Source organism: Haematobia irritans, chromosome 1, assembly GCF_050003625.1.
Source record: "Haematobia irritans isolate KBUSLIRL chromosome 1, ASM5000362v1, whole genome shotgun sequence".
Lineage (NCBI taxonomy): Eukaryota > Metazoa > Arthropoda > Insecta > Diptera > Muscidae > Haematobia > Haematobia irritans.
The window spans coordinates 278,607,868-278,620,690 of record NC_134397.1 but is presented as its reverse complement, the minus strand read 5'-3'; positions in this window follow the sequence as shown (position 1 = coordinate 278,620,690).

The window sequence follows — 12,823 nt, the reverse complement described above, 5'->3', positions numbered from 1 at the left end:
TACCTAATAATGTGGCCAATATATGGGATATGTTCGACACGACCACTGTCGTCCGGATAAACTTATAATCTGCAAGTCGCATAATATAGCGATATGAAACAGGATTTTAATTTATTTTTGTCATAATTTGTTGTTTTTCTTTTCTTCATATTGTTCAGTTGGATTAAGTGTTCGTTGAGTATGTAATTGGTTTTTAATTAACTCTTATTTTCTTTTGTTATTTTTTTTTTTTTGTTAATAAAATTTAAATGAACTAAATTGGTTTAATGCATAACAATTTTTGGCACTGTAGATTGTTGTCACATAAAATATTTAAAATATTCTGGGATTCTATGTTTTGAAATCCCGAATCCCGGGATTTATACAAATCGATCCCGAATAACAGCCCTAATACCAGGGATCCGGAGCGGAGCGGAGCGGAGCGTGGAGCGGAGCGGAGCAAGCCCTTTTTGTTGTATATGTTGATAAAACGGAGTTCATTTATTGAGTGATAGAAGCAAAACTGCGCCAAATTTGGCATAATCTAAGTTTACATTGTTTGCACTAATACATACGTACAATTCAATTACAGGGTTGTTGCAATGATGAGTATTTAAACTTAACGTAAAACTAACGATGAGATCAATTCATATTCAAATACATTTCAACTATAAATTCATTATCCAACACCCCTTCTCAATATTATTAATATTGCTTTGTAATTAATTTATATAAACATGAATAAAAAATACAAATTTACTTCAATTATATAAACCAATTAATTCTCTCAATCTAGTCATCTTCAATCGCTGTAAAGGTTTTGTGAGAATATCTGCCAGCATTATTTCAGTTGGGCAATACTCATACAAAACATCTCCAGATTCATATAAGTCTCGAACGAAATAGTATTTCACATCAATATGCTTAGTTCTCGGGTTTATCTTTTCAGCTTGCAGTATTTTCAAACAGCTTTGATTATCTTCCAAAATAGTTGGTGACGAAACATTGATATTAAATTCTTTAAATAATTGCATCAGCCAAAGAAGTTCCTGTGTCGCTTCGGCAAGTGCAACAAATTCAGCCTCAGTCGACGACAAAGTTACATTAGATTGTTTGCGGCTAGCATAGCTTATAACAGCATCACCAAGTTTAAAAATGTAGCCACTTGTAGATTTGCGCCCATTCGTGTCTCCTGCCCAATCGGCATCAGCAAATCCTTTTAGTTGTAAATCAGATTTAGAACCGACACACAGTTTCAAAGTCTTTGTTCCCTTCAGGTATTTCATTATGCGTTTGACCTCAGTCCAATCTGAGTTATTCGGGCAACTAACTTTTCTCGATAGAATCGATACGGCGACTGATATATCGGGTCGGGTATTATTCGATATATATAACAAGGAACCAATCGCCTTTCTATATAAATTGTTATCACACCCAGAAAAAAGTGACCCCTTCTTTAAGTTAAAATGAACTCATTGTGAAGAAAGTTGAACTTCGTATAGCGCCAAAGACATTTTTATTTGTTTGAACGATGTGATTTTCGTAGAAATTAGGAATAATGTATTCCATATATTAGTTAACATTTTCCTATATTTATGTACTGCTATACTACAGAATGAAAAAATTTAACTAATTTGAATTCATATATGGAATGATTTTATTGAAATTTTTTCATTCATTTGGACAAATCTTACACATTTGTGGTAAAACTTTTACTTCATAATTAGAACAGCTTACCTTCGTTTTTAAATACAATTTTATTTATTTCTATAAGCAACTTTATCTTCAATAAAAGACATGTTTTATTAATATATTGAATATATTTATTAAGAATCAACAGCATCGAATCTCTTTGAAATATTAGTTTATTATTCCACTATTTCCAATTTCCGTGTGATATTATCAACTGTAAAACGCACTTTTTCTTCTTCTTGTACTTTTCACTTTTAATAAGTTGCTGCCTAACGATTTTGTCCTCCTTTTACAATTTCAATACCTACAAATATAAAAAATCATAAAACATTTTTGTTCCAAAAGGTTAGCGTCACTGAATATTACCTGATAATTGAAGATTCCAAAATGAAGACAAATGAAAGGGTTGTTATTCTGCTGGTGTTTTCTTCCTTTTACACTATCACGAACATTGATAGATTTATTTTTAAAAACGAAAATTTTTCTCACTAATTTAAAATAACAAATATTTTATATATTTCATTTGTTATTTGTTATATTATTTTACCATATTATTTTTTAACAATCTCTCCGTATACCAAAACAACGCGATTCCAACTAGAAAAAACAACCGACGCGCAAACATATCGATTACACCCACGCGCAAACACATCGATTACGATGACAGGTATCGATTACAGGTAGACAATAGAAATTTAGGAAAATTTCCTATATTCTAACAAGTGTGTTTCCTTAAGTTTTGAAAGGATTGCATACTTCTTAGTACGAATGAACAAAAATATTTTTCTATGTCAAGTGTTGTTCGTATGTATGAAAAACTTTCTATTATAAAGGAAGTCGCAATTATCATTTTATAAGAAATTTTACTAATTTTGAGGAAACTTGGTTTTAGTTCGGTTTTTGTTTATTTTTACGAATGCTTTGTTATCGGTGAATAAAATTTTCTTTTTCAGTAGTAAATTCTTATACCCAGCGAAGAAAATAGTATTAGTAAAATTCCATGCCTTATTCTAGTTAATGAACTATTCCTAACTGCTTACAGTTTAGGATTTTTTTAATGAAACGAGTAAATTTTATTATTTTTCACAAAAATTTACCTTGATGGAAATAAAATGGATAAACTATATTGATGAAAATTTTTTCCTTTAGTTTCGAAGGCACTTTTTTCTGGGTGCAGGTAAGATATCTCCAAGTTCGGATTTGAAATATCCAGGATCCATTGGTATTGAAGAAGTTTTAGAATTTTCGAGACCAAATTCTCTCAGTAGTTTGTCAATATAAATTTCTTGCGACAAATAATACATTCCATTTTTGCAACTTACTTCAATTCCCAAATAACGTTTCAAATCACCAAGCTCCGTTATTTCAAAATTCGACCTCAATATAGATAGTATATTATTCATTTCAACATCATTCTTCGTAGCGACAATAATGTCATCGACATAAATCAAAATGTAAACAATTGAATCGCCTTCGCCTTTAACATATAAACAAGGTTCAGCCTTTCCCCTTCTGAATCCAGAATCAATCAAAATTTTATTGATACGCTGATTCCAACAACGAGCTGATTGTTTTAATCCGTATAGGCTATGATTCAATTTACAAACAAGATTTTCGCTACCAGGTTCTACAAAGCCTTTAGGTTGTTCTATATAAATTTCTGAGTCCAACTCACCGTACAGAAATGCCGTCTTTATATCAACATGTTTAACATTCATTCTATTGAAACTTGCGATGGCCAATAAACTTCGAATGGTAGACTGTTTAACGACTGGCGCAAAAATTTCGTCGTAATTTTCACCATATTTTTGGGAATACCCCTTTGCGACCAATCTCGCCTTATACCTCATCTCACCATCAGCAGTTTCCTTCAATTTATAAACCCATTTGTTTCCGACTATTTTCTTGTCCTTCGGTAGTTCCACAAGAGTCCACGTATTATTTCTGTGCAATGCATCCATTTCTTGCCTCATAGCATCCAACCAATTTTTGCTATCTGATCTAGCCATAGCCTCTTCATAAGTATGTGGGTCATCCTCATAATAGACTTTATAACCGTACTTCTTTGCAGGTATACCTTTGTTGATTCTTGAAGATGTTCGTTCCGCGATATTAACGGATGGTTGTTCGTTGTTCTCTTCATCTGAAGGTAAATTCGATTCCGAATCAAACCCATGAAAATCGTCATCATCCGAAATTTCTGATTCTATTTCTTCTTCTTCATTTTCAAAAGAGACGCACACAAACTCTCCATTCTCTTCGCAATTATCAACAAGATCCTCTTCATTGGAAATAATTTTCGATTCCAAAAATTTTACATCTCGGCTAATTACTATTTTATTCGTCTTTGTATCCAGCAAACGATACGCCTTTGTATTATCGCAATATCCCACCAGGTTGTATTTCACAGCAACATCATCAAGCTTTTGACGTTTCTGTTTATTTACTTGAGCATATGCCACACAACCAAAAACACGGATATGATTTAAATTTGGGCACTTACCAAACCAAAGTTCGTATGGGGTAACATCAACAGCAGCAGACAACAAACGGTTTTGAATATAGTTGGCATTATTTACAGCTTCAGCCCAATATTTTATTTCAAGATTTGCATCAAAAAGCATGCATCTTGCCATTTCCGTCAAACTACGATTTCGCCTTTCGGCAACCCCGTTTTGTTCAGGGGTGTAAGGTGCAGTCAGCTGATGTATTATCCCTTTTGATTTGAAGAAACGCTCCATTCTTTTGTTTACAAATTCTCCACCTCGATCCGTTCTTAAAATTTTCATGCGTTTTCCAAATTGATTCTCGCATTCATTCACAAATTCTTTTATTTTCTCAAATGCCTTATCTTTCGATGGGAGAAAATAAATTTTACAATATCTGCTGTAGTCATCAATCAGCGTCATAAAATAGCGATTTCCAGAAGGTGTTGTGTTTTGCATTGGTCCGCATAAATCGCAATGTACTAAATCCAAAATTCCACTCGACTTAGACTCCGATGCTTTTGGAAAAGATGATCTGGCCAATTTTGCCCTTAAACATACTTCACAGTCACTAATACAGGAACATTTCTTTATTTTGATACCTTCAACAAGATCCTTGTTTATTGTAGTGTTTATAGATTGTATATTTCGATGACCAAATCGTCTGTGCCATATATGTATACATTCCGAATTTTGCGATATCTTCATTGCGCTATGACACTGCTTCAGCACATACATATTGTTTTCAAGAACTGCCTTTGCAAATACATTTCCACCTTTAACTATTGTGCAACCACCAGCCTTGAACAAAATTTCATAATTTTCCACATCTAATTTCCGAACTGAGATTAAATTTCCGTCCAATTCCGGAACAAACAAAACATTTCTTACACGGATTTTGTTGCCTTCACAAAACAGCTCACAGTCTCCAATGCCGCTTGTTTTTAGCTCTGTCCCATTAGCCAAATATACAACATCACAATGGTTTTTATTCAGTGTAACAAAATAATTTTCCTCGCAACACATATGGCAAGTTGCAGCCGAATCAATATACCATTCTCTGTTAAGCCTTTTATTTTCCACACTAAAACAAGCATTTCTATCTTTACCACTTTGTACGACATTCGCCCTGTTATCATTTGATCGTTGTTTTTGTGAATTCCTGTTGGGGCAATTTCTTTTTATGTGACCTGGTCTTCCACATAAATAACATTTCGGCACAAATTTCTTCTTCTGTATCTTGAATGCAGATTCAACTTGTTGATCGGAACTAGTCTTCCTCTTGTATTCCATCAAAAGTTTTTCTTTCACTAAATCCAGCGAGAGATCAGCTTCAGGTCTCATTTCCAGTGATGAAATAACGTGACTATAGTCCTCTGATAGCGTACCCAACAAAAATGCAACAGCCTTATGATCCTCAACAGTTTCTCCTAAATCTCGCAATTTATCCACAATCGATAAAAATTCGCAGATGTGATCCTCCATAGTTTTACCACCATCAAAACGCATAGATGACATTTGCCTAAGTAAACTAACTTTGTTGGTTATGTTTGCTTTTTCGTGATGTTTCTTTAAAGCGTCCCAAAACTCCTTTGCAGTTTTCAGTTGCTTTATGATTACTTTCTGTGACTCCTCCACAGCCAAACCAATAGCAGCCCTCGCTTTACCATCACGCACCAACCACTTAGCAGCATCATCACCAGTCAACGCAGGATTTGCACCTCTAACAACCACATCCCACAGCTCTCTTTCCAGCAGCAGCAATTCCATATTAAATTTCCAAATATGATAATTGCTATTTGATAGCTTAGGAAATTGTGTGTAATTCATTGTCATCTTTTTACTTTTCTTATAATTTACTCAAAAAACGATCACAAAGTTAACGCGATTATAGGCCCATAACCTGTTGTATATGTTGATAAAACGGAGTTCATTTATTGAGTGATAGAAGCAAAACTGCGCCAAATTTGGCATAATCTAAGTTTACATTGTTTGCACTAATACATACGTACAATTCAATTACAGGGTTGTTGCAATGATGAGTATTTAAACTTAACGTAAAACTAACGATGAGATCAATTCATATTCAAATACATTTCAACTATAAATTCATTATCCAACACTTTTTTTGCCGGAGCGGGAGCGGAGCGGGAGCGGCATTTCTAAAATCCGGAGCGGAGCGGGAGCGGAGCGGTTTCCAAATGAAAAACCGCTCCGCTCCGAATAAAATATTACTTGAATGAAATGTGTAACTTTGAAATTACACTGTGTAGGTAATTTCAAATATAGCTAGTACTTAGCGTAGTGTGAGTAAACGTTTAAAATGTACGATATGTATTTTTATACGTACGTACATTGGGAAAAACACAACGTGTTTTTTTAGTAATTGTTTTCAAAAACGGCAAATGTCAAAATATATCTCTAGCATGTGTTGTAAAAGTAACAATAGTACTTTCGATCAATTTAATCCCGTATTACTACAAAGATGTTTGTAATGAACGTCAAATAAATGCAATTAAACGATCTTATTTATATTTAATTTTTTAGTTTTCTGAAAAAAATATTGTCGTGAAGTCAAAGATTTCATGTCCTTAGAATAAGAATGCAAATTTTGCTTAACATGGAAGACGCATTTCTCTAAAATAAAGTTTTTTCCTTGTCCAAATGTCAATAAACTTTTGAATGAAGTTGTAATGTCCTTATAATTAAGTGATTTTACTTAAAAATGTGTATCATAACATGAAAGATACAATTTTTGAGGTAAGGTCAACGTTACTTTAATAATTAAGAAAAATTCTTTACAATTAATAAAATTGTCTTTAAATTTGTTTCCTTTTTGCATCTTGCCTACAAAGCAAAAAATCGGTAAAAAATAAGACATGTTTTTCAACACTTTATTTTAAAGACGCTTTTTACTTGAAACATAGCATAATTTCTATTGGAAGTCGAGTCTCAATATGGATTTTGATAACAACTGACGAAAAAAATCTAAAAAAATGAAAAATTAACATTTGCTTCCTAGAAGCAAGTACATAACCCCCAAATTTAAAAGAGAATTGCGTCTTTAAAGTATCCTTCTGTGGCTTGGAATTAATACCCAAACTGTTAAAGTAAAGACAAAATCTTTGGAACCGGGCATGCTTTTTTTCAGTGTAAGGACATTCATATTTGCTTTACTATTGTACTATATCCTAGCATTCTCTTATTTCTGATATTAGTTATCGAAAATTTAATTAAAATTATGGATAGTTTCAATTTTGGTTGAAAAATGTGCGCATATACATTTATTTTAATTTTTTCTCACATTGAAAACTAATGACTTGATTTGCATTATTGCATGTTATCTACTTTTTTTGAGAACGAACATTTCTTAAATACGCTGTTCGAAAATGTATTTTTACAATAAAGGGAAAAAAGCGAAATTAGGTAACACTAGATCTGAGTAAGAATATTCGTAGGTATACCACGGGCTGATTTCGATGGAGGTTGTTGCAAACATAAACATACACTCACACATTACAAATATAACAAAACCTCTTCTCTACGTCTGTTGCAAAACCAAAAAAAACTTTCGGAGAGTAGTTACTTCTACTCTGTGTATAGACTTTCAATTCCAATCAGCGTTGCCGTTTTGGTCCGATCGGACCAAAATTGGTCCAAAAGATTTCTAATTTTTGAATTTGATCTAATTTATGAAAATGGACCAAACAGAATTTGGTCCATTTTCATAAATTTGGTTTCTATTACATATTAAATAGTAGATGGTGCACCGCAAAGAATATTGTCGGGAGGCCAAATATTTCACATGCTTAAAATACGAATACGAATTTTGCTTAGAACAGAAGACGTATTTCTCTGAAATAAAGTTTTTTCCTTGTCTAAAAGTCTCTAAACTTTTCAATGAAGTCTGTTTGTCCTTATATCTAAGTGATTCGACATAAAAATGTGTATCCTAACATAAATGAAAATTTCGTTTTAATGAAGTCAAATGGATTTAATATTTCTGAAAAAATCTTCAAAATTAATAAAATGTTTCAACATATTGTTTTAAAGTCATTATACCCTAAACCACATAGTGGTTAGGGTATAATAAGTTTGATCGGCCAAAAAATGTGCCTACCAGAAATATTGATGTTAGACCCCATAAAATATATACCGATCGACTCAGAATCACCTCCTGAGTCGATCTAGCGCTTGGTGTCCGTCCGTCTGGTCATGTATTTTTTGTTCACAGGATTCCAGTTGCAATTATTAACCGATTTTTATGAAATTTGGTACAGGGAGTTTTTTGGGCACAAGGACGAACGCTATTGAATTTGGAAGAAATCGGATCAAATTTAGATACAGCTCCCATATATATGTATCGCCCGATTTCGACAAATGGGGTCACGTTGCGCATTTTTTTTTCAAACGGATCGTCACCAAATTTGGCAAAAGGTAATCTTTTCCATCGCCCTTCAAGTCTGAAAAATTTCATCCACATCGGTTCAGATTTAGATATAGTTCTCATATATAAGTATCGCCCGATTTTCTCAGATTTAGCTATAGCTCCCATATATATGTACCGGCCGATTTTTCTAAATATTGCAATAAAACACTTATTTATCAACCGATCTTACTCAAAGTTTGCTAAATGTAATCTTCTATAGCAATAACTATATGTGCGAAATATCATCGAAATCGGTTCAGATTTAGATATAGCTCTCATATATATGTATAGCCCGATTTTCCCAAATTTGGCCATAGAACCCTTATTTACTAACCGATCTTACTCAAAGTTGGCTAGATCCAGTCCACTATAGTACTAACGGTATGTGCAAAATTTCATCGAAATCGGTTCAGATGTAGATATATCTCACATATATAGGTATAGGCCGATTTTCCCAAATTTGGCCATAGAACCCTTATTTATTAACCGGTCTTACTAAAAGTTGGCTAGATCCAGTCCTCTATAGTACTAACTATATGTGCAAAATTTCATTGAAATCGGTTCAGATGTAGATATAGCTCCCATATATGTATCGCCCGATTTTGAAAAATTCGCCCCTAATAACCTTATTTTTGACCGTAGAGGCCTCATTTCTTAACTGATCTTTCTCAAATTTTGCACAAGGTAACCTTTTGTGGTATTAACTAAACCCGCAAAATATTATGCAAATTGGTTCAGATTATATAATTATATAATATACTATAATTTTCTCGAAGAGGAGCGGAGCGGAGCGTGGAGCGGAGCGGAGCAATTTTTTTTTTCTCGGAGCGGAGCGTGGAGCGGAGCGTTTTTATTTTCTCCGGAGCGGGAGCGGAGCGGAGCGAAAAAAATGGACCGCTCCGGATCCCTGCCTAATACTGATCAAAAATTATAGAAGAAGAAGATGTTGAATGCAATTTAACTTGTTTTAGAAACACTTGTTTTGTATTTCTATATTTAAACCAAAGCAATTTTGTAAAATCATGTTTTATGCCTTTTCAATTTTTTTATTCATTCATTCTTCTTCAAGTTCTCTTAAATAAACATAGAATACATTTTTGTAGTTTGGTGTTTTTTATTAAACTCTGCCAATAGGTTATGGGCCCAGGCGATATGGCTCAAGATTTTAAGACTACATTTGAGAAATTAAATCGAAATAATTATCCGATATGGAAGAAAAAGGCTGAATGTGTTTTGATACGTGATGATACCTGGTCAGTTATCAGAGGCGATGTTCCTGCTCAAAAGGATGACAAATGGAAAAGAAAGGACGAAAGCGCATTGGCCTCAATTTATTTGATGATCGAAGATGATTTGTATCAATTAATAGAGGAGTCTAAATCTGCAAAAGAAGCCTGGGAATTGCTTAAAGATCATTTTGAACGCCGTTCTTTCAGTGAATGTGTTTTTATAATGAAAAAAATTTGCCAAATGCAGCTTGAAGAGGATGGTGATATGGAAGACCATATAAGAATGATGCAGCAAGAAATAAAGAAGCTATCATGCATGGGTGAAAAGCTAAGTGAAAGTTGGGAAGTTGCAATGATTCTTCGTAGTTTGCCAGAGTCTTATGATGCATTGGTAACAACTTTGGAAGCTAGAAGTGATAATGCACCATCTCTAAATGTAGTAAAAGCCAAACTTTTTGAAGAGTCTAGGAAAAGATTGCAGAAACAGAATTTACCTAGCAATTTATCTGTGATGAACGTAAAAAGTCTACAAAATAAAAAGGGGAGGCATCTATCAAACGTAGTGTGTTTCCATTGTGGCAAAACGGGCCATTTTCGTAGAGATTGTATCCAGCTAAAAGATAATACCAAAAGAAATACGTCCAATCTTATAATAGATGACCATGAGTCTGATGACAATTTATGTTTCTGTTTGGGAGCTAGTTATAACAATACAGATTGGTATATTGATTCTGGGGCTACAAGCCATATATGCAACAAGAAAGAATTTTTTGATCATTTGGATAAAAATTTTATGAATACTATAACTGTCGCAAATGGATATAAACTAAAATCTTCCGGAAAAGGTAATGGATATTTGGATATTTTAGATGGCTTTGGCAATGAAAAGAAAGTGCAGATTAAGGATGTTCTATATGTTCCAAATATTGAAAGCAATTTATTATCTGTCAAAAAATTGGCCGAAAGGGGATTTAAAATAATTTTCAATGGAAACGTATGTGAGATATATTTCAAAGAAAAAATTTGCACGGTTGCTACGCTTCATAATGGTCTATATAAACTGAATACTTCGAATTTTGCTCAAAAACAAAAGGTTTTGACGGTAAGTCATTTAAAATGCATCCATGAATGGCATAGATCCTTTGGACATCGTGATATCGAATGCGTAAAAAGAATGTTGAGAGAATTTTATGGAGACTTTACAAAAACCTGTAATTGTGAAAATAAATGTCAGGTGTGCTTAAAAGGAAAATTTTCGAAAAGTACTTTTCCCAAAAGGTCGGAACATAAAAGCGCTGAGGTATTGGATCTTGTTCATAGCGATGTGTGCGGACCAATGGAAAAAGTTACACCCGGGGGTAAGCGTTATTTTGTAACTTTCATTGATGATTTTAGTAGATATATGGTAATATATTTACTGGGACGAAAGTCGGAAGTCTCTACAAAATTAAAAGAATTCTGTAATATGGTAAAGACGAAATTTGGAAGATATCCAAAAGTCATAAGGTCGGACAATGGAGGAGAATACACTAGCAATGAAGTTAGTAATTTCTTAAAGCAATGTGGAATACAACAGCAGTTTACTGTACCCTATAATCCGGAGCAGAATGGTACGGCTGAAAGGCGGAATAGATATTTAGTTGAAATGATCCGATGCATGCTGATTGATGCTGATATGCCAAAATCATATTGGGGAGAAGCTGCTGTAACGGCTACCTATATTCAAAATCGTCTTTATACTAGATCGAACAATTCAATTCCATGTACATTGTGGGAGGGAAAGAAACCGAATATTGACCAATTTGTGATATTTGGAAGCAAGTGTTTAGTTTACGTATCTACAGAGAAAAGAAGAAAGCTGGATGAAAAAGCAAAATTACTAACATTTGTAGGATATTCTGAAGAAGCAAAAGGGCTAAGATTTCTTGATAGAAATACTAATAAAATATCGATAAGTCGTGATTACAAAATTGTTTCTGATAATTCTCAACCAATCGAAATTTTAAATAAAAATAATGAAATATATATGGATAATTTTATTCACCAACAAGGGGATATAACGTGTGAAAATTTCGAAGAACTAAGTGACGTAGATGAGAATTTTTATGATGCTAATGTAGATAATGAAGAAACTACAGAAGTAGCTTCAACATCTCAACAACCACTGTCACATGATTTAAATGATGCTAACAACAATCAACCTATGCTGCGAAGATCCCTAAGAAGTACAAAAGGAAAACTTCCAGATAGATTTTTGATGACCACTGATAGTAGTGAACTAGAACCTAAAAATTTTCAAGATGTGATGAAAAGAGGTGACAAAGATATGTGGTTGGAAGCAATGAGAGACGAATTGAAGTCACTAAGTGATAATAAAACTTGGGAATTGACAAATTTGCCACATAATCGAAAGGCGATAGGCTGCAAATGGGTTTTTAAACTTAAACGCGATAGCAGTGGAAATGTAAAAAAATATAAAGCCAGACTTGTAGCTCAGGGTTATAGTCAACAGTACGGAGTTGATTATGATGAAGTGTTTGCCCCAGTTGTGAGGCAATCAACACTTAGGCTGTTTTTGACACTATCTGGTAAAAATGAAATGATTGTTAAACAGTACGACATAAAGACTGCGTTTTTATATGGCGAGCTTGATGAGGAAGTGTACATGAGGCAACCCATTGGTTTTGAAACTTCCGTCGGTAAGTTCTGCAAACTAAAGAAAAGTATCTATGGGCTAAAACAATCAGCCCGATGCTGGAATGCGAAGTTATGTCAAATTTTCTTCGACGCTGGATTTAAGAAAGGACTGACCGACAGTTGTGTATTGCGATATGAACAAGATGGTGAGTGGATATTTGTACTAATATACGTGGACGATATACTTGTTGCAACAAAGTCGAAATCAAATCATGACTATGTATCGAATTTACTGCGGAATAATTTTGAAATAACTGATCTAGGAGAAGTCAATTTTTATCTGGGTATAAAAATTGAGATGGGGGAAGATG